Source organism: Chrysemys picta, chromosome 6 (assembly GCF_011386835.1).
Source record: "Chrysemys picta bellii isolate R12L10 chromosome 6, ASM1138683v2, whole genome shotgun sequence".
NCBI lineage: Eukaryota > Metazoa > Chordata > Testudines > Emydidae > Chrysemys > Chrysemys picta.
In genome coordinates, this window is record NC_088796.1 from 44,490,921 (window position 1) to 44,510,277 (window position 19,357).

The following is a 19,357-nucleotide window of genomic DNA, read 5'->3' on the forward strand; positions in this document are numbered from 1 at the left end:
TATCTCAAAAAAGGATGAAATGGTCAGAAATGCTCTATTGTTACATTACAGTAGGGCGATTTTCTTTTGCAATCTTTGAATCATTGATATGCTCTCATAAATTCTTAATTACAGTCATAGTACTTGAGCAGTCAGCTTTGGGGGAGGGGGCGGGGGGGAGAGAGAGAGGAGGAAAACAAAGCTAGAAAGAAATGATGCCAGATAATGAGTTAATCTTTTCAGGGGCCCATGGATATGACAATAATGCAAGGAATTTATGCTGATTTTCTTTTCAAAAAAGTTATTAGCATTGTCAGTTTGAATGGATTTGAAAATCTGTAGCAGAGAATTAGGCCAAAATTAAATATCTGTTGCAAAAAATTATTATAACAAAATAAACTTGATTTTTTAAAAATAAATAAGGGCATTTGACATATTGTCTGAATCAACTTTATTACTAATACTAGACTTTCCATCTGAGTATTTTAAAACTTTTTAAAAAAATTGGATAAGCATTATCCATCCCCATTTTATGGAAGAGGAAACTGAGGCACAAGGAGGCTAAGTTGCTTGCCCAACGTTACACACTAAATTGGTGACAAAGCTCGAAGTAGAACTTGTGTGGCATATACCCTTATAGTGGATTATCCACATAGAGGATAGTAGCCTACTACTGTAGCTCAAGTAGTAGAGGTCTGAATTGTGGATTTAAAATCCCTGAGTTCAAACCCTGCTGATGATCCTTGCAAGGGATCAGTCTGGTTTCATGTCTTTGTACAGTAACTAGAGCAATGGGGTTTCTGAATTTGAGACTTTGAGCTCTATTGCAGTACAAATACATCATAATTATTACTGCCCACAACAAACCTTATAGTTAACACAGTGTAATGTTATTTACAACTCAACAAAAGAGAGCAATGAGAATAAGTTTCTAAAATATAGTTCAATTCTTCCTTTTTGATGTGATCATAAGTACTTTATGAAATCTTGGGCCAAATCTGAAGTCCTTGCTTTGACCTGCCCATTGAGAATGTTCAGTTGTCTACAGAAACACCACCCAAACTGAATTTATGATCTTTTTATATTCCCACCTAGATTAAATGAAACTCATCTGTTTCTAATCCATTTCTGTTCCCTTACAGTTTTATTTTCCAGCTAAATACAATTATTACCTCTTTATTCCACCACTTCTGTTCATATCATTTGATTGCTTTTGACTGTCATCTGATTCTCTTTTCCTTTTCATTATTTTGATTGCTTACACATAGCATTTGTGGTAGCCTTCATTTTCTTCTTACATTTCTCCTTTATGCAATGCATCTTATTTCTCCACTTCCTTTTAGCTAAAATATCTGTTTTTCTTCACTATCTGAAAGCATCCTTACAATTGAAAACTTTTTTACTTTCAGCAAAACTAGCATTACTTTGTAACTGACCAATTTGTGCAGTGTGATTAGATTTCATAGTAAATTCAGTACCTGTAAATGTTTGCAGTGATTTCTGAGATTTTTTTTTTTTTTTTAATTGTTAGTGGTTGCAGTTTTGGAAAGTGGCATTCCATACTGAAAGTCCATTTTCCTCTCCCACCATTATTATGTTTATATTGAAATAGGTTAAATTATTTTCTTGGGATGAGAATACACTACAAATAATTGGTATTATGACAGTTTCATTACTATATAATCACTATTTTTTAAATTAAAACAGAGTGCCTATCAAGAGTACAAATGTAAAATCCATACCAGATTATCAGAAATGTGGGAAATGTATAGCTATGGTTGAAGGCGAATGATCTATTGTCTAATAATTAAGCAAGGAAATGCAGACACACCTGGGATTGGGGTAGAGAATGAGACTTTAGCTCTTTGTGTTCCAGTCTATCTGCTTATTAATAGACTACTAGCTCATATTCAAGTTGCAACTTCAGCCAGACAATGTGGACAATAAAGAGACTGTATTGCTTGAATTGGATGGAAAGGAGATATAGCTGAGTATCATCAATGTATCAATAGCATTGCAGCCCAAACTGCCTGATTGTTTGTCCTAGCAACCTCACACATATAGGCTAAAAGCCTTCAGAATTTGTATTATAGCACCATCTCTAGAGACCTCCACCAAGATGGCAGGCCCCATTGTGCTAGGCATTGTTGAGACGACCAGTAAGACAGTTTCTGGTCTAAATTCCTTACAGTCTAAATAGACAAGACAGACAAGAAGTGTGAGTAAGGAACTATTATTCGTTCCCCATTTTACAGTTGAGGAAATGAGGTACAGAGAAATTAAATGAGTTGCCCACGGTCATACAGGAAGTCTGTGGCAGAGCTGGGAGTTTAACTCAAATCTCCTGAGACTATTCCAGTGTGTTAGCCAGAGAACCATCTTTCCTCTCCAGTCATCTGCCTATAAAAGCATGTAACACAGTCATAGTCTCCATGACCTATCCTAAAATCTGTAACAAAAGGGGACAAGTTAAATTGAGGATCCTAGAAAATGCTGTCCAGTATCAGAGGGGTAGCTGTGTTAGTCTGGATCTGTAAAAAGCAACAAAGAGTCCTTTGGCACCTTGTAGACTAACAGATGTACTGGAGCATAAGCTTTCGTGGGTGAATACCCACTTCGTATTCACCCACGAAAGCTTATGCTCCAATACGTCTGTTAGTCTATAAGGTGCCACAGGACTCTTTGTTGCTTTTTACAGAAAATGCTAGGGCTGCCTCTCCACAATCTTCTTAATAAATCTTCCCTGAAAAAAGATTAGAGACTGGCAATTGGCAAGACTGTTTAAAGAGTTGGTTTCTTGAGCACGGGCCTTCACAATTGCGCCAGCTAGGGATGCTGGCACACTGGCCTGCCAGATTGCCAGCCTGATATGGAGCTTTCCATCTCTAGGTTTGAAAACTGCTGAGGTTGGCAGTAACCGCAGTTGCTTATTATCTGATAACTGTTTAGTGGTCTCTTTGAACAAAATTAGTTGGCTTGATCTAGTCCCTAGTGGTCATGTATCCATATAACAAAAAACACTATCTCTCAGCAGAGAGAGGCCCAGGCTTTAATGAACATGGAGACTGAACTGTCCTCTGACCTGCTGTAGTGATGCTTCCAGAACACTGGCAAGACGCCCTGGAGAAACTTAGCATTACTGCAGCTGGTTTGTATGTAGTCAGTAGGTAGACTGAGAACTCTTCAGGTTAGTCAAGCCAGATCCTTTCTCTAGCACTAAATTTACTTTCAAACTTTTATGAAAGAGATGGGGGGATGGGAAGATATGTGTAAGGATGCAAGTAACAGAAAAATGAAAGGAAAATAAACTGAAGCAAGGCCATTGAAATGGCATCCAAAACGTAGAGAGGGACATTTTTATGATTTAGGGCTTATTGGTGGTGGGCGTGACAAATGTATTTTGCTATTGAACTCAAAACACATCATAAACCTCAGTAGTATTTTCTTAAATCATATTTTTTCCCCTTGTCTCCTATAGGAATAGATAATTGGTACCACCGTAGGGAGCCTGCCTCTGTTAGGATCAGGAGCAAAAGATCGCGGTCACTCATTCTGAGATACAACTGGAACTCTCTCCTTTGCAAGCAGTTTTTTCTCTTTTCTCCTTCAAAAGGTATATTAACCCTAAACCCTCTCAAGCTCGTTAGTCTTCTGTTTTCTTAGATTCTACTGTTTAGAGACAGTTCTAAGTGGTTTTACAATTTTGTCACTTCAGACTGGACTGGCTGATCTCTGCCACTGATGCCTTCAGGAACATCATTTTAGATATTGTGTGATGTAGGGGTTCCTCGTTTTCCCGCATACTGCTGGACACAGTCTCTAAGGTGGTGATCTATTTGTATCTTGACTGTGATTAAGGGAATGTGTGGAAGACCGACAGATTTTTCAGGCCTTGTCCACACTTAAATTTGCACTGATTTAAGTAAAGGTATGATTTTTAAAGCACTTTGTTAAACAGATTCAAACCTGTGTGTGATACTCTTTAAACCTGTTTTTTATTGGTTGTGTTGCAAAAAGTGTAGGTGCAAACTAAACAAATTTAACCAGTGGTATAACCACAGGGACTTACACTGATTTAACTAACTAGCATTTTAAACCAGTTTTACTTAAATTAGTGCAACTTCTCCATGTAGACAAGGCTTGTATGTAGACAACTATAGTCTTTTTGTTTTCCTCTTTTGGTACATGTAGCCAAATCCTCTGGGCTGTGATGGCATGTCTGTACATGGATTGGTGAATGGAAGGAATATGAAAACACCGTGCATTAGAGTAAGTAATTTTACTCTTAAAATTAATATTATGTATCTATCAATAGTCCTTAATCAACTAATTTGTACAGCAAATAAGTCCATGAATAGTATTTCCATCATTCATTCAGAATAGGGTCTGGCAAAGAGAATTCCTTGATCTCTTCCATAATATGTGGGAATAAAAACAGCAAATGTGCGTTTATCAGAAAAACCTTTCTTAAAATTAAAACAGGAAACAAATGGAATTCCATTAACATTGTGTTGAACCAGTAAAATATTTTTAATTTGCAGATATCCTTTTGACTGAATACTGTAACGTGTTTATTTTGCAAAACTGGGTAGAGTCCTTGAACTTAAAAAAGCTGTTTGGTGCAGTGTAAACACATTACTTAACCAAAACACTTCAACTAAGGAAGTGTGCCCTTAGAGTGTGTATTTCTTGCCTTCCCTTAGGAATTTAGTGCTGTAGTTAAGTGGTAAGACTTTGCAAAGGCCATAAATGCACTAAGCAAATACTGAAGAGGCTTCAAGGGATCTTTCCTTTCTTCATCATCTTTAAAGCAGTCTCCTTTATCATATTACTGTAGATCAATATCACTCAGATATCAGTGGTTCAGGAACCAAATTGGCAATCAGCATTACCCAAAAGAGCCATTCATTATTTCATTTACTATTATATTCTCACAGCAAAGTGACTGACCGAGTTGTGACACTGTACGAAATATTGAGACACTCTATGATATTGTTAACACCAACATTAAAATATTGCAAGGAATCTAACCAGATATGCCATGTAAGGTATCTACGAAAATGCTATAATTTGCCAAAATGTGATGATCTTGTTTATATGTTTGCATCACCTTTATATTGTGAGTTATAGATATGTTTGGCATATCTGTATTTTCAAACTTGTGCTGTTTTTCTCGGTGACACCACTTGACCAAATGGCATCAGCACTAAGCCAGCTTGATGGCCCATCATGGGACATCAGCTGTACAATAAACTCATTGATAAAGTCAGGGGCTACACCTGATGAGTCAGCAAGCCATGTAGGGGCATGCCTAAGGACAAAGAACTCTAAGGCTTTTCCATGTGCAGTGAAGCTTGTGTTTGAGACACAGGATGTACAGGCCTCATGGCAAAAGAATATAAAAGGCAGCTGCATCATTTCCATTTTGTCTTCATTCCTGCTTCTTACCTCTGGAGTAGCTTTTCTACAAAGCTCTGAACAAAGGACTAAATGACCCATCCAAGCTTTGGATGTGTTCCAGAAGGACTTTCAAGCCAGCAAACTCACCAGTACTGCTAAGAACTTGATACACCTCTACCCCGATATAACGCGACCTGATATAACACGAATTCGGATATAATGCGGTAAAGCAGTGCTCCGGGGAGGCGGGGCTGTGCACTTCAGCGGATCAAAGCAAGTTCGATATATCGCAGTTTCACCTATAAGATTTTTTGGCTCCCGACGACAGCATTATATCGAGGTAGAGGTGTATATGGACTTTGAAGTCTCGGTATGTATCTGATTGCTTTACCATTTAACAACTCTCTTCTTATTCTTTCTTTATAATAAACTTTTAGTTTTAGACAAGGATTGGCTAGCAGCGCGGTATTTTGGGTAAGATCCAGACTAATATTGACCTGGCACATGGCTGACCCTTTGGGGTCAAAAGAACATTTTGTATAGTGAGCAGAGTTTTTAAATAACTTCTCACTGTACTGGATCTAAGTGCTGATTAGGAGCCAGAGAACTGGAATGCAATAAGGGGGCTGTGTGATTTCTTTATTCAGCTTCTTGATAACCAGAGTGGAGGATCAGAGGCACAGTTTGTGATTGGATGGGGAGTTTAACTTCAGTTAACTCCTACCAGTCTTGGGAGTATCTGCTCTTTTGCAGCCTGCCCTGACTTTGCCGTTTTCAGAGAGGGCTGCCCCGGCACTCTGGGTCACATAGGTATTATTATTTTATCAACTACAACTGGTTAATAACACAGTAAAAGCATCCTGATTTGTTAATAACTTAGACTGGTTAATAATTAAATCACACAGTGTTTTAATAACGTGTGCTGGAGCTGCAGGAGACACACTAAAAAAGCCACTGTTTGAGTATCACTGCTGTAGATCATACTTCTAAATAGAGCCTTATTAGTAAAGATAGTTGATGGATTTTTAATATTTCTCTAATAGTCCTATCACTTTGAACTTCTCAAAATTTACTTTGACTTGGCTGGATCACTTCTGGGTGTGAGTCTCCAAGTTCATTGGCATAGGTGGCACAGAAGTCTTTCCTTTGGGGAGGCTATGGAGTACTGGAAGCTCCCTAGAAGTGTGGGGGCCAGCGGCTCCCACACCGTGGCTCTGCCTTCCCTCAAAAGGCCCTACCCTCGCTCCACTGCCCACCCCCAGCCTTATGCTCTGCTGCGGGGCTCCTCACTGCTCCCCCATCCTCTGGCTCCTCACTGCCACCCCAGGCTCCTTACTGTCCCATCCCAACCCCCTGGACTCCTTACTGCACCCTCCCCAAGGCTTATCGGTGCCCCACCTTCCCCCAGGGCTCAGTACCATCCTTTCCCCTGACTCTCACTCTGGTAGAGGAAAGGGAGAGACCTAATAATAATCTAAAACAAATATGTTAAAGAAATTAAGAAATCAATGTTTTTTTTATAAAATCATGAGAAAATCAAAGCAAATCAGAAGTATTTTGCTATCCGAATGGCCAGAACAGTGATTTTGTGGTTTAGGCTAGTATATACATACATCCGATAGTTCAGGTACATCTATCTGACTAAGAGGTCCTCTTAGCAGAGTAGAATCTCAGAGAAGGAGTTTTTCTACCTGTCAAGGAAGCTTTTTGCTTATGACCTCTCATTTATAATGTTAAATCACTGTTCAGGTGTAAAGATACTTTATTACAGAATGACTTCTAATCAACCCAGTCACGGAGATTATTATCCCTTCTCCATTGTATAAGTAGGGGCATTGCCAGAAGATCGAGGGACAGGATCATTCCCCTCTATTCGGCATTGGCGAGGCCTCATCTGGAGTACAGTAACTCCTCACTTAAAGTCATCCTGGTTAACGTTGTTTCGTTGTTACGTTGCTGATCAATTAGGGAACATGGTCATTTAAAGTTGTGCAGTGCTCCCTTCTAACGTCTTTGGCAGCCGCCTGCTTTGTCCACTGCTTGCAGGAAGAGCAGCCCATTGCAGCTAGCTGGTGGGGGCTTGGAACCAGGGTGGACCGGCAGCCCCCCTATCAGCTCCCCACTCCCCTAAGTTCCCTGTGCAGCTGCCCAGCAGGCTATCACTTGCTGGCAGTTCAGCTGTCCCTCCCCCCACTGCCATGTGCTGCTCCTGCCCTCTTCCTTGGAGCTGCTCCCCGAGTAGGGTGACCAGATGGAATGAAGAAAATATCGGAACACATGGTGGGGGGGTTCCTGCCGGCGGAGCCAAAAAAAACCACAAACGGAGTCCCGCCGGCAGAGGGGGAGGAAAAAGAAAAAAGCGGAGTCCCGCCGGCGGAACAAAACAAACAAAAAACAGGAGTGTGAAATATCGGGACTAATTGCGTCCTGACCAAACATCGGTCGGGATGCGGGACAAATGCCTAAAAATTGGGACAGTCCCGATTTTATCGGGACGTCTGGTCACCCTATCCCCGAGACTCCTGCTTGCTGTGCAGGGGGGAGGGGAAGAAGAGGGGGGCTAATGTCAGGGTGTCCCCCTTCCCCCTGCTCCCTGCTTACCCCATCTTCCATAGAGCGGGGGGACACATGACAGGGCTCAGGACTGAGGGAGCTTGCTGGCAACAGCTGTGGTCTCGGCAAGCTGATATAATTAACAAGGCAGTGTACTTAAGAGTAGGGTCAGCGTACTTAAAGGGGAAATGCGCATCTCACACACACATGGTGTGTGTGTCTGTCTGTGATGCTCTCTCCCTTCCCTCCATTCCTGCTGCCTTGTAGAGTGTGAGAGTTAACCCTTGAGGGCTCAGCCAATTGCTAGTTCATCATTTAGCAGTAAGGAATTCCCTTGGAAATATCCCACCCTCTGACTCCTCCACCTCAACCAAGCTTCACAATCATCATCACTGTGTACCAGTATTAAATTGTTTTTTAAAACGTACAGTGTGTGTGTGTGTGTGTGTGTGTGTGTGTGTGTGTGTGTGTGTAAAGTCTTTTGTCTGGTGAAAAAATTTCCCTGGAACCTAATCCCCTCATTTACATTAATTCTTATGGGGAAATTGGATTCGCTTAACATGTTTCGCTTAAAGTCGCATTTTTCAGGAACATAACTACAACGTTAAGTGAGGAGTTACTGTACTGTGTCCAGTTTTGGGCCCCACACTATAAGAAGGATGTGGAAAAATTGGAAAAAGTCCAGCGGAGGGCAACAAAAATGATTAGGGGGCTGGAGCACATGATTTATGAGGAGAGGCTGAGGGAACTGGGATTGTTTAGTCTGCAGAAGAGAAGAATGACGGGGATTTGATAGCTGCTTTCAACTACCTGAAAGGGGGTTCCAAAGAGGATGGATCTAGACTGTTCTCAGTGGTAGCAGATGAAAGAACAAGGAGTAATGGTCTCAAGTTGCAGTGGGGGAGGTTTAGATTGGATATTAGGAAAACTTTTTCACTAGGAGGGTGGTGAAGCACTGGAATGGGTTACCTAGGGAGGTGGTGGAATCTCCTTCCTTAGAGATTTTTAAGGTCAGGCTTGACAAAGCCCTGGCTGGGATGATTTAGTTGGGGATTGATCCTGCTTTGAGCAGGGGGTTGGACTAGATGACCTCCTGAGGTCCCTTCCAACCCTGATATTCTATGATTGTATTGTCAACTTTTTTTCAATACTGAATGGACTTCTTTATTTCTGGATAGACTTTTGTCATAGACTCCATGTTCTGGATGCTTAATAATGCTCTCCTAGGATATTTTCAGTAAACAGGTTAGTTAGTGTCATTCAAAAGACTGTTGAATGAAACTCCAATGTTGAAACAATTTTTTGACCAAAAATGGAGGATTTAGGAAGGTAGGAAGATGACTTACTAGTAATCTTGAATGTGAACCATTTAACTGTGCCAAAGTCGGTCATTTTCTATTCTTTAATTTTGTAATATGTAGCGGTACGAGCCTTTAAAGAAACTAAAAACAGTTCAGTATTGAGAACAACTGTTTTTGTGATGCTATGATAGGCCTTAAGATCATGCTTGCCAATTTTAATGAAGAGCACATTTTTATAATATAGTATGTAAGCTTGGTTGGTTATTCTCAAAAAAAGCAAAGCTTGCCTAAGAGTTCTGTAGAATTTGCAGTTGTGGAGATTGTATTTTTGCAAATAAAAATAGGGTTGCTATTCTCCATATATCCTGGAACATCAGTCTCACCTGAATAGCATTCTTACTGGCTCATTATTAATTCTAGTGGGAGGCTTATTGCTTTATGTAGTTCACAGTGGCATCAGAAGCAAAGATTTAGGTAGCCAAATTGGTCACTTTAAAATTTCACATCAGTGATCTGATTTTTGTTAAATCATTGATAAAAGCATTCCTTTTTTTAAGGATTGCATGGCATGATTCTTGTGAGAATTAAGCTAGCAATGCACAATGGTTCCTATTTTTGGAAGTGATGTGGTAACACTGCAAATGTAGAATTTAAGCAAAAATTAGTATTAATGATTTGGGCAATTTAAATCAACGTTCTTAGTGTGTATCTTTTATCCTAGTGATTGACAACTAATTGTTGTAGAAACATGAATGCCAGGAAATTGATATATTTGGCATGAACAATCTGAGTGCCAAACTTAATCTGAATTTATGGTGTGATCCAGAATAGGCTATCTAGGAAAATAAACAGATTACAAATAAAGCAATAAAAACCTTTGAAACTAGATCAAGAAATGATTAAAGCATCCTTAAAAATAAGTACAGGAAGACTCTCACAGTACCCACTTCAGATAAAAATAAATAATTAGGGAAACTATTGAAGGACTGAATTAGTTATGACCTTCAGAATTAAGTGTTCTGGGCTCATGAAGAAGATGTTTATTGGCTAAAACCTAGAAATTAGAAATGTATCCACTGCTCTATTCTTACTACATCAGGAGGTTTATGTAAAATAATAAGAAATTCTTGAGAAATAATGTAGACTAGGAATGTTAAGATTCATAGAAATGTTTGGTTTATGTAGGGGGTGTGTGTCTTTTATCTGCTCTAGTATCTGTATTTGATTTAGTTGGGAATTGGTCCTGCTTTGAGCAGGGGGTTGGACTAGATGACCTCTTGAGGTCCCTTCCAACCCTGATATTCTATGATTCTATCTCATGACTGACCAGAGTGAATCTTTTGATCTTCATATTGATGTTAAGGGGCCAGATGCAGTGTCTGCTAGTAGAACCCAGGATGCAAATCCGAGGTAGAAGTAATCTGCCCGAAGTGGAGTTGCAGTAGTGCAAGTCACATAAGAACAGCCATACTGGGTCAGACCAAAGGTCCCTCTGGCTCAGTATCCTGTCTTCCTACAGCAGCCAATGTCAGGTGCCCCAGAGGGAATGAACAGAACAGGCAATCACCAAGTGGTCCATCCCTGCTGCCCTACTCCCAGCCTCTGGCATACAGAGGCTAGGGGCATCATCCCTGCCCATCTTGGCTAATAGCAACCCCTGCTCTGCCAGGTCAATGGAGATAGACAGTGGAGCCCACAAAGAGGGCAAGGAGAGGTACGGAACCAATGTGTCTCCCAGACCGCCTTGGGCTGCCTCTCATGTTGTCCCATCTGGAGCTGATTCCTTGGTGGTGATTCCCTCTGCGGTGCAGTTACATAAGCTATGTCCAGTTAGGCTTCACGGACCCCACACAGCTAATGGGACAAATAGTGAACTGGCATACATTGGTTTATTTACTTCAGCTGAAGTCAATGGAATTATGCCAGTTTACATCAGGTAAGGATTTGGCCCCGCACTTCTAAATCGGTAAAATAAATCATGCAGACAACCTTTTAGTTAAGAGCCAGTCACAATCTGTAGCCATGCAAGGGCCTCCCTATCTCTTATTTTTCTAAATAGGGACTGGGGACACTGGTAACCCTTGCTCACTCTTGAATTTACACCAACTGAGTATCTTCCACATTGTTTGCTGGCCTCAATATAGTAAAACAGTTTAATCCTAAATATGCAGCTTTGTTTTTCACAATGGACACACTGAATTATAATAATTCCTTGCTTATATATATGAAGATAATACTTACCACAAAGCAGCCCAAATTGTGTTCCAAACTATATACAGACAGGAAATAATTTCCAGGTATCCACTGGATCAGCGTTCATGTTGCACTCCCCATCAGTACCCAGCCTGGGCTGGAAAAGCTAATGATCCAACCAAATTCAGTGATGAATCCTGGTCACGTGCCACCTGAGGTACATTGCGCATACACTATGAAGAAGACCGCTACTAGTTGCCATCACTTGTTGAGGTAAAGGATAGCAGCCAAGTGGACAAATAGTACAGAGCCGGATGCATAATGTGAAGAGGGAAAATTTTGGCCAAGAAAATCAGTAATAAAGCCTTACTCTTAAAATAAGTGCCATGTGATTTTAAATATCTATGCACAGATGATAGGACTCAGTTTTTTATGGTCTCTGAAAGGCCACACCAGTAAAATATATGGAGTTGACATTTCCTATTGTTGAAAGCTGTCCCAGGTTTCTCAAACCAGATGCGTGTGCCGCCAAATTAACCCTAGTGTAATACACTGTACATTGCTTTGCTAATCTGTGCTTGGTTTGCCTGTTTTTGAAAGATTATAGTGAAAACTAATCATGTATTCTCTGTTTTTTCTTTAAGAAAATTGGCGCTTTCAAATCTTATTTTGTCATCTTACTGTTTTGAGGGCAGTCATTTCTCACTGTGAACTGAGTCTGACTGTAAGGTAATAGAACAAATATATGTTCTGTTTCCAAATAAAGCTGTATATTAGGATGTCATACAAAATGCTTTAAATTTATTACAACTCTTGCATGAAGCTTTTTAAAAAGTTTTATTAAACTGGCAACATGTTCAATGAAAACAGATTTAAAAATATCAAATACATTTGGAAGCCTGAATGTTACTTTTAAACTGAAGGCACAGGTCTCTTTTAATTTGTGTGAAATGCTATAATTTATGACAATTTATGCTGGATATGTATCATGGGTAGAATCTAACATATATTCAAATGTCTAGTTTACCAGAAAATGAATGTGGACTACGATATAAATCTAATTTGAGAAACAAGGTGGGTGAGGTAATATCTTCTATTGGGATAACTTCTGTTGATGAGGTTTCAACAGAAATTTGTTCAATAAAAGATATTACCTCACCCACTTGTCTCTCTAATATCCTGGGACCGACAGAGCTATAACAACACTGCATACATTAAACTAATTGATCACTTGTGTATAGGGATTAGGGTGACCAGATGTCCTGATTTTATAGGGACAGTCCTGATTTTTGGGTCTTTTTCTTATATAGGGTCCCATTACCTCCCACCCCCATCCTGATTTTTCACACTTGCTGTCTGGTCACCCTAGTAGGGATTTTGGAGTAAAAATGACTTAAACTACATTTGATGCAGTGAATAAGTTTGAAGCCAAGAACTGATTCACTATTTCAGATGTTTGGCTAGTTCTGTGATATTTGAAACAATCTGAGGGAAAATTAATAAAAAATATGTTTTTTCTAGTTAGTAAGGAGAATCCTTGCCTCCTTGACTGAGACAAGGTGTCTGCACGATGCCTTTAGCAGCCTGTTTTGCACTGAAGCCTGCATTTGAACAGCACCAGAAAATAACCAACAGCTAAAAAATAGATCAACTATAGAAATTAATTTTGGACTAAATGCAGCGATATTAAATGTGCCTTAAGATTTAGAGGGAAGAACGATCTTTGTTGATTATAGTGTTGAGATGAATAATACTATTTCTCAGTTGTACCCTGTCCATCAATCTGCATATCTAATTTGTTGTCTGCTTAATTATCATCTGAAATATCAGTATATACTTTGGGCATACAGTTTTTTTTTTTTTCATTCTTTGATAAACAGAGAGAAAAATAGTAGCTATGGAAGCCAAGATTTTCAAAACTGGGTGCCTAAAGCTAGGCATCTAAATAAAGGGAGAGCAAGTTTCCTCTTTTCTTTTAAATGCTGAAAAATTATATGTGTATTTATTTTGTGTCCGTAGTGGAAGTGTATAAGTACTAACGCAATTCAGAATTACTAAATTGCATAGATGCTGAGAACCAAGAACAACATATGGCAGCATGTCAACCACATAGACTTTTTGCAGTCTTTAAACTTGTGAATAGGCAATATAAAAATACTAAAATGAGTGAATTAATCCCCTGTATTTCGAATTTGCTTAAATATCCCAGAGGAACAAATACCTTCAGTGTACCGATCAAGACATAAACATTATTAAAGGTGGTTGTTCATGGTTTTTAGTACCATTAGATTTGTTAGTCTTTCACTCATGCTGTACTTAAAAAATGTCAACATTTGAAATATTTTTAAATGAAAATATTAATTATTCACTTCACCAAAGGATGATATATATCGCCAGTTGAAATCCTAAACCACTGTATTTGCTGGGTAGTGTGAACCAAGGGTTTCTTATAGTATGAGGCTGCTTTACCTTAAAATACCATACTTACAGCATAGCCACAGAGGAGCATGCTTTTCTGGGTCAGTTTGTTGTTTTCAGAGATGTGGAAGACATCGTAGAAGTTGCAGCCTACATGTGAGTTCTTATTTACAGGATATTCACTATGGAGAAGATCTTCAATCCTACACATGGCCAACTAGATTCAGTTAACATAATGGAAGTGGCCTCTCTTATTTGCCAGGCTCAAGGACATGTTTTCAATATCCCTTCCTTAATACATTCCTCAGTAATTGTGGATCTATCAATTTACAAACATAATGGTACTGATTTTCATAATGGGTAGTTGTGTTTGTATGTATTGCAGCAGAGGAGCCCTATGGGAAATTTGGTCCATAATGCTGAATGTGTTCCTTTACAAATCCAGGGTCACTCAGTCTGCTAGGATACCTAAGGACTAGCCTGTAAACATCTACATTTTTTCATTTTATTAGTGATCATGTGCAAACCAGTAACAGAATTTAGTTTTTACTGTACTTCTGGAATGCAAGAATGTGGCCTTTCTGAGGGGTCATTAACATAAACATGATTTCCTAGAACTCTGTGTTAGACTCTTAGAACAAAAAATACTGTTCCACTTCCATTTGAACTAGAATTTATAAGACTGCGATAAAAGACATTGATGCCTGCTGGCACTTCAGTAGACAAGCTGCTACAGGTGCTGTGGAAATGTTCTGTGGTTAAAGGATTTGGGGGAGGTGGTGTGTTCCTTTTGTCCTCTAAGTGACAATTATGAAAGCTAGTGCTGGAGAAATGAAAGTCATCAACATGTCCGTGCAGAGAAGACTTAGCTTATGAACTTTTCGTCATTTGGCAGCCTATGAAATGGTTGTAAGCACAAGTTGTAACACTCAAATATTCTGAAAGCATATGGTCTTCATTCCTTGATATGTATGATGAATGATCCATTATAGTAAACTCTACAGATCTGCATCACACTTATATTCTGCATGCCCTTCATACATCCAATATTTCCACTCCTTCCTCTTCTTCTTTTGTTCTTTTTCTGATAATTCTTTCCTCCCAGAGGCCATGAAAACCTCTAATCTTACGTAGAAGTGGTGGCAGGATGGGGCTTCCCCTAAACATTAGTTGAAATTAAGTTACCTGTATTTTTCATCACACTAGCCAATATTTGGCTGATACTTTAATGAAAGCTGTTTAAGTCTCAGAGGAGCTGAAGAAAATGGAAGAAGTCTTATACAAACAGGTCGATTATCAATTCATAAACTCAGAACTAATTAGAAAAACAGTCAGGCTAATTTTCACACTTCTATTCTATTTCCAGTAAGATTGATTTAGACAGCAGAATAATCAAGATCTTACTGAATTTTGTGTTTTACTACAACAGGCTACACATATAGATGAACATTTCTTGACTGAATCACTCAGTGTATTTGGCATAAACAGGTTTTCCTTCCATATAAGTTGCACAGTTTTCTGTTCAAATTATGAAAGCAAAATTGTAGTATCTGAGCACCTCAGTAGGGCTATCCACAGAGTGATGTGCTACTCAACATGAGTAAGGTTGGCAGAATCTGTTCCTTAGTTTGTTAGTGTTTTAATGCAAGGTCTGTGATGAGGTGGGCACAATAAATACTGATTTTTAATATGAAATGTGTTTTTTTACAATAATAAGCTTTATTTTTATATTTAAAATCATTTTCAGATACAGATTTTGGAAACCAGTTATTAAAGAAAGTATATCTCTGTAATTTCCATGTGCAGTCATTCAAAATCTTTTGGATCTGACAATTAATGGAATGGAAAAACATTGTATGTTTGTCCTTCTTTGTTCCTCTTGTGTTATTCCAGGGTATCAATGTGGAGTAGGATTTAGTTCAACAAGCATGTATTCTTGTAGATTTTATTGATCGAGTAGTTCCTATCTGAAGCATTGCAAAATAAGAAATATTTGTTTTAAAGACACAGTGTGGTGTTAGCCCACTGATGATTACAACAGCAAGAGATGTGAAGGTAGCATTTTGTGTACATGCAGTTTGTGTTCCGTACACAAATGTATGTGAATCACACTCAGTAACAGCAATTCTCGGACATGTATGGCTGTTGAGGGGTATAGGGCATGTAGCTATTGCTATCTCACTGTGAAAAAGGTGTTTTTTAATATGAAAAAAAAAATTGACAGTAACATCCGGACACTTTTGATCTTTCTTGCCACATCAACTTTCTTGATTCCCCTCCTTGACCTCTTTTCATCCTTAGAATCTACTACTTTGAGTCTTATCGCTCAGCTGCCTACACTTCTTAGATCACAAGATACATTGTACCAGCTGCTACGATACTTCAAAGTATGGGTTGCACTATCTGGGGTAAATGGTTTCTGGTTTTCTTCTGTATTTCAATCTAATTAAATACATCATCAGTGGGTTCCTGTTATACCGGTAAATTAGTGCAGTCTTATCCAGTCCAAGATTGCTTTAAAGAGTCCCCTTAGTCTTCCTCAAAGTCTGTGTGAGTCTATGAATCATTTTATGAAAATATTGGATTGAGTTTCAGGTTTCTAGTCCCTGCTGGTGCATTAAATCCTTTGTGGTATTGGCAGGGGAGAAGGGGGAATCTTTGTTTAGCCTGATAAATGCAAAAAGTGTCAAATCCAGATGTTCTGAGAGACTCCAGACTGGCTTTTGGTACAGTTTCAGAGGGACAAAGTGAAAAAGGCCCATGGGACTACTGCATACATGACTTTCATTTAGCCTTTTAGTCATGAGGGCAATCGGAAGACAAGGTGATAAGGAATTGATGGAACATATTATTTGCATTCTTGCTCTCATACAAATGCATGTGCATGCTCTCTTCCATACAGATATACACATATACATTGTATGTTGGGTTTGTAGGTTATGAATAAATTGTCTGTGAGAAAATGTTATTTTGCTTTCAAAGCAGAATTATGAACTATGTTAACAAATAGTGCTTTAATTTCATCTTAATGCAATCTTGTCTGCCTGGTTTGTAGTATAATACTTGAGTGTTTTGTCATTCAGAATTAGTACAGACTGACCTGAGACACACCTCGGTCCCCAAGGTTTTGGTTTCAGTCTGAACAAGTTTGAGCAGACAGAAACCTTCTTAAAAGGAAGCAACTATTTGAAGAATGTTAGAAAAGAGTAAAAATACAGACTGGACTGGGGAAGTGAGGCTCTTGTGTGAAGAATAATGCATGAGCCATTGGATGAGCCCATGTCTGTTTGTTTGGGTCTTTCCTTTTTATTGTGGTGTTCTGTTAATTGTTGTGTTCAGATCCTCTGAATTTATTCAAAGGGGCTTCATTGTAATTAGTTTGATGCATGGGAAACAAAAGTATTAACTCTTGGGCTCAGGAATCAAATTTTTCTAGCTCAAAGTTAACGAACGTATATGCATGTTCGTTGGGAGCAACCAGCCTGAAAAGATTTAACAGCTCTTTCCCTTTTTTAAAGGAAATTGCTGTAGGGCAGTTCCACTCTCTCATCATTACTGTGCAACTTTTGTTCACTGGAACACATTTAGGGACAGAATCTCCTGTCCTTATCCATGCTGAGTGACACCTTACTTTGAAGGTACTCCATGGGCAGCTGAGTAGAAATTAATCATTATAGTATCTGAGCACCTCAGTAGGGCTTTCCGCAGAGTGAAGTGCTACTCAACATGAATAAGATTGGCAGAATCTGTTCCTTAGTTTGTTAGGCCTGGTCTACACTAGGCGTTTATGTCGAAGTTAGCACCGTTACATCGAATTAACCCTGCACCCGTCCACACCGCGAAGCTATTTAGTTCGACATAGAGGTCTCTTTAATTCGACTTCTGTACTCCTCCCCGACGAGGGGAGTAACGCTAAATTCGACATGGCCATGTCGAATTAGGCTAGGTGTGGATGGAAATCGACGCTAATAGCTCCGGGAGCTATCCCACAGTGCACCACTCTGTTGACGCTCTGGACAGCAGTCCGAGCTCGGATGCTCTGACCAGCCACACAGGAAAAGCCCCGGGAAAATTTGAATTTGAATTCCTTTTCCTGTCTGGCCAGTTTGAATCTCATTTCCTGTCTGGACATCGTGGCGAGCTCAGCAGCACTGGCAACGATGCAGAGCTCTCCAGCACTGATGGCCGTGCAATCTCAGAATAGAAAGAGGGCCCCAGCATGGACTGATCGGGAAGTCTTGGATCTGATCGCTGTGTGGGGCGATGAGTCCGTGCTTTCCGAGCTGCGCTCCAAGAAACGGAATGCAAAGATCTACGAGAAGATCTCTAAAGACATGTCAGAGAGAGGATACAGCCGGGATGCAACGCAGTGCCGCGTGAAAATCAAGGAGCTGAGACAAGGCTACCAGAAGACCAAAGAGGCAAACGGACGCTCCGGATCCCATCCCCAGACATCCCGTTTCTACGAGGCACTGCATTCCATCCTAGGTGCGGCCGCCACCACTACCCCACCACGGACCGTGGACTCTGAGGATGGGATATTGTCCACGGCCGGTTCCTCGGACATGTTAGCGGACAGGGAAGATGAGGAAGGAGATGAGGAGGACGAGGCAGTCGACAGCGCTCACAACGCTGATTTCCCCGACAGCCAGGATCTCTTCATCACCCTTACAGAGATCCCCTACCAACCGTCCCCAGCCGTTACCCCGGACACAGAATCTGGGGAAGGATCAGCCAGTAAGTGTTGTAAACATCTAAACATTTATTTTTAACAGAACAGGAATATTAACAATAACAAAAATGGGTTTCTCATGATTAGTTTGCCCTAGGTGCTTAACGGTTCAGTCCTGGGCAGTGCAACTATTGAAAAAAAATCTAACAATGTCCGGTTTTGCATGATTGTCCTGCCCAAGCCGCTCTACTGTTTAGTCACTGCTAGTGCAGCTAGAGTAAAATGCGGTCTATATGTCCGGGGATAGAGCAGAAATCCTCCTGTGACATCTCGATGAAGCTCTCCTGGAGGTAATTGGAAAGCCGTTGCATCAGGTTCCTGGGGAGAGCGGCCTTATTGGGTCCTCCGTAGTATGACACATTGCCGCGCCACGAGACAATCAAGTACTCAGGAATCATTGCTCTGCACAGCAGGGCGGCATACGGCCCTGGTCTTTGGAGGCTTTCCCGGAGCATTCTCTCTTTCTCGCTGTCAGAGATCCTCATGAGGGTGATGTCGCTCATGGTGACCTGCTTTGAATTAGGTAGGGGAATGTTAGTGTTGGGACTGCTTGCCCGTTCCTTTACAGAACTGTAACCGCTGGTTTGCAGCCACGCGGCGGAGGCGGGAGAGGGGCAGCCTACAGGGATCGTTCCCGGGGACAGCCGCGAGGGGGTGGGACAGGGGCAGAGTTCCTGCTTGCCGGATTGCTGGCAGCAGGGACTGACATTGCTTTCAATGTGAAATGAGGCCATTTCTAATATTAAAGTTTTAAGCTGCCACAAGTCTACGGCTTACCATG

The 19,357-nt window shown here is 40.2% G+C and overlaps 2 protein-coding genes across 6 annotated transcripts in view; both read left to right on the plus strand.

The window, feature by feature from the left end:
* Nucleotides 1–19,357, plus strand: part of LHFPL2 (LHFPL tetraspan subfamily member 2) — a 219,719-nt gene that overhangs the window by 55,248 nt on the left and 145,114 nt on the right. For 2 of the 5 annotated variants that reach the window (XM_065550072.1, XM_065550068.1), the window contains exons 2-3: nt 3,458–3,592; nt 4,171–4,248. The exons of 2 other annotated variants lie outside the window; for them this stretch is intronic. The gene's annotated coding sequence lies outside the window, so the exon portion shown is untranslated. The remainder of the gene's footprint in view (nt 1–3,457; nt 3,593–4,170; nt 4,249–19,357) is intronic. One more of the 5 variants, XM_065550069.1, reaches the window with a different exon arrangement.
* The window catches only part of AP3B1 (adaptor related protein complex 3 subunit beta 1), a 580,418-nt gene that overhangs the window by 9,032 nt on the left and 552,029 nt on the right, over nt 1–19,357 (plus strand). The gene's annotated exons all lie outside the window — the stretch shown is intronic.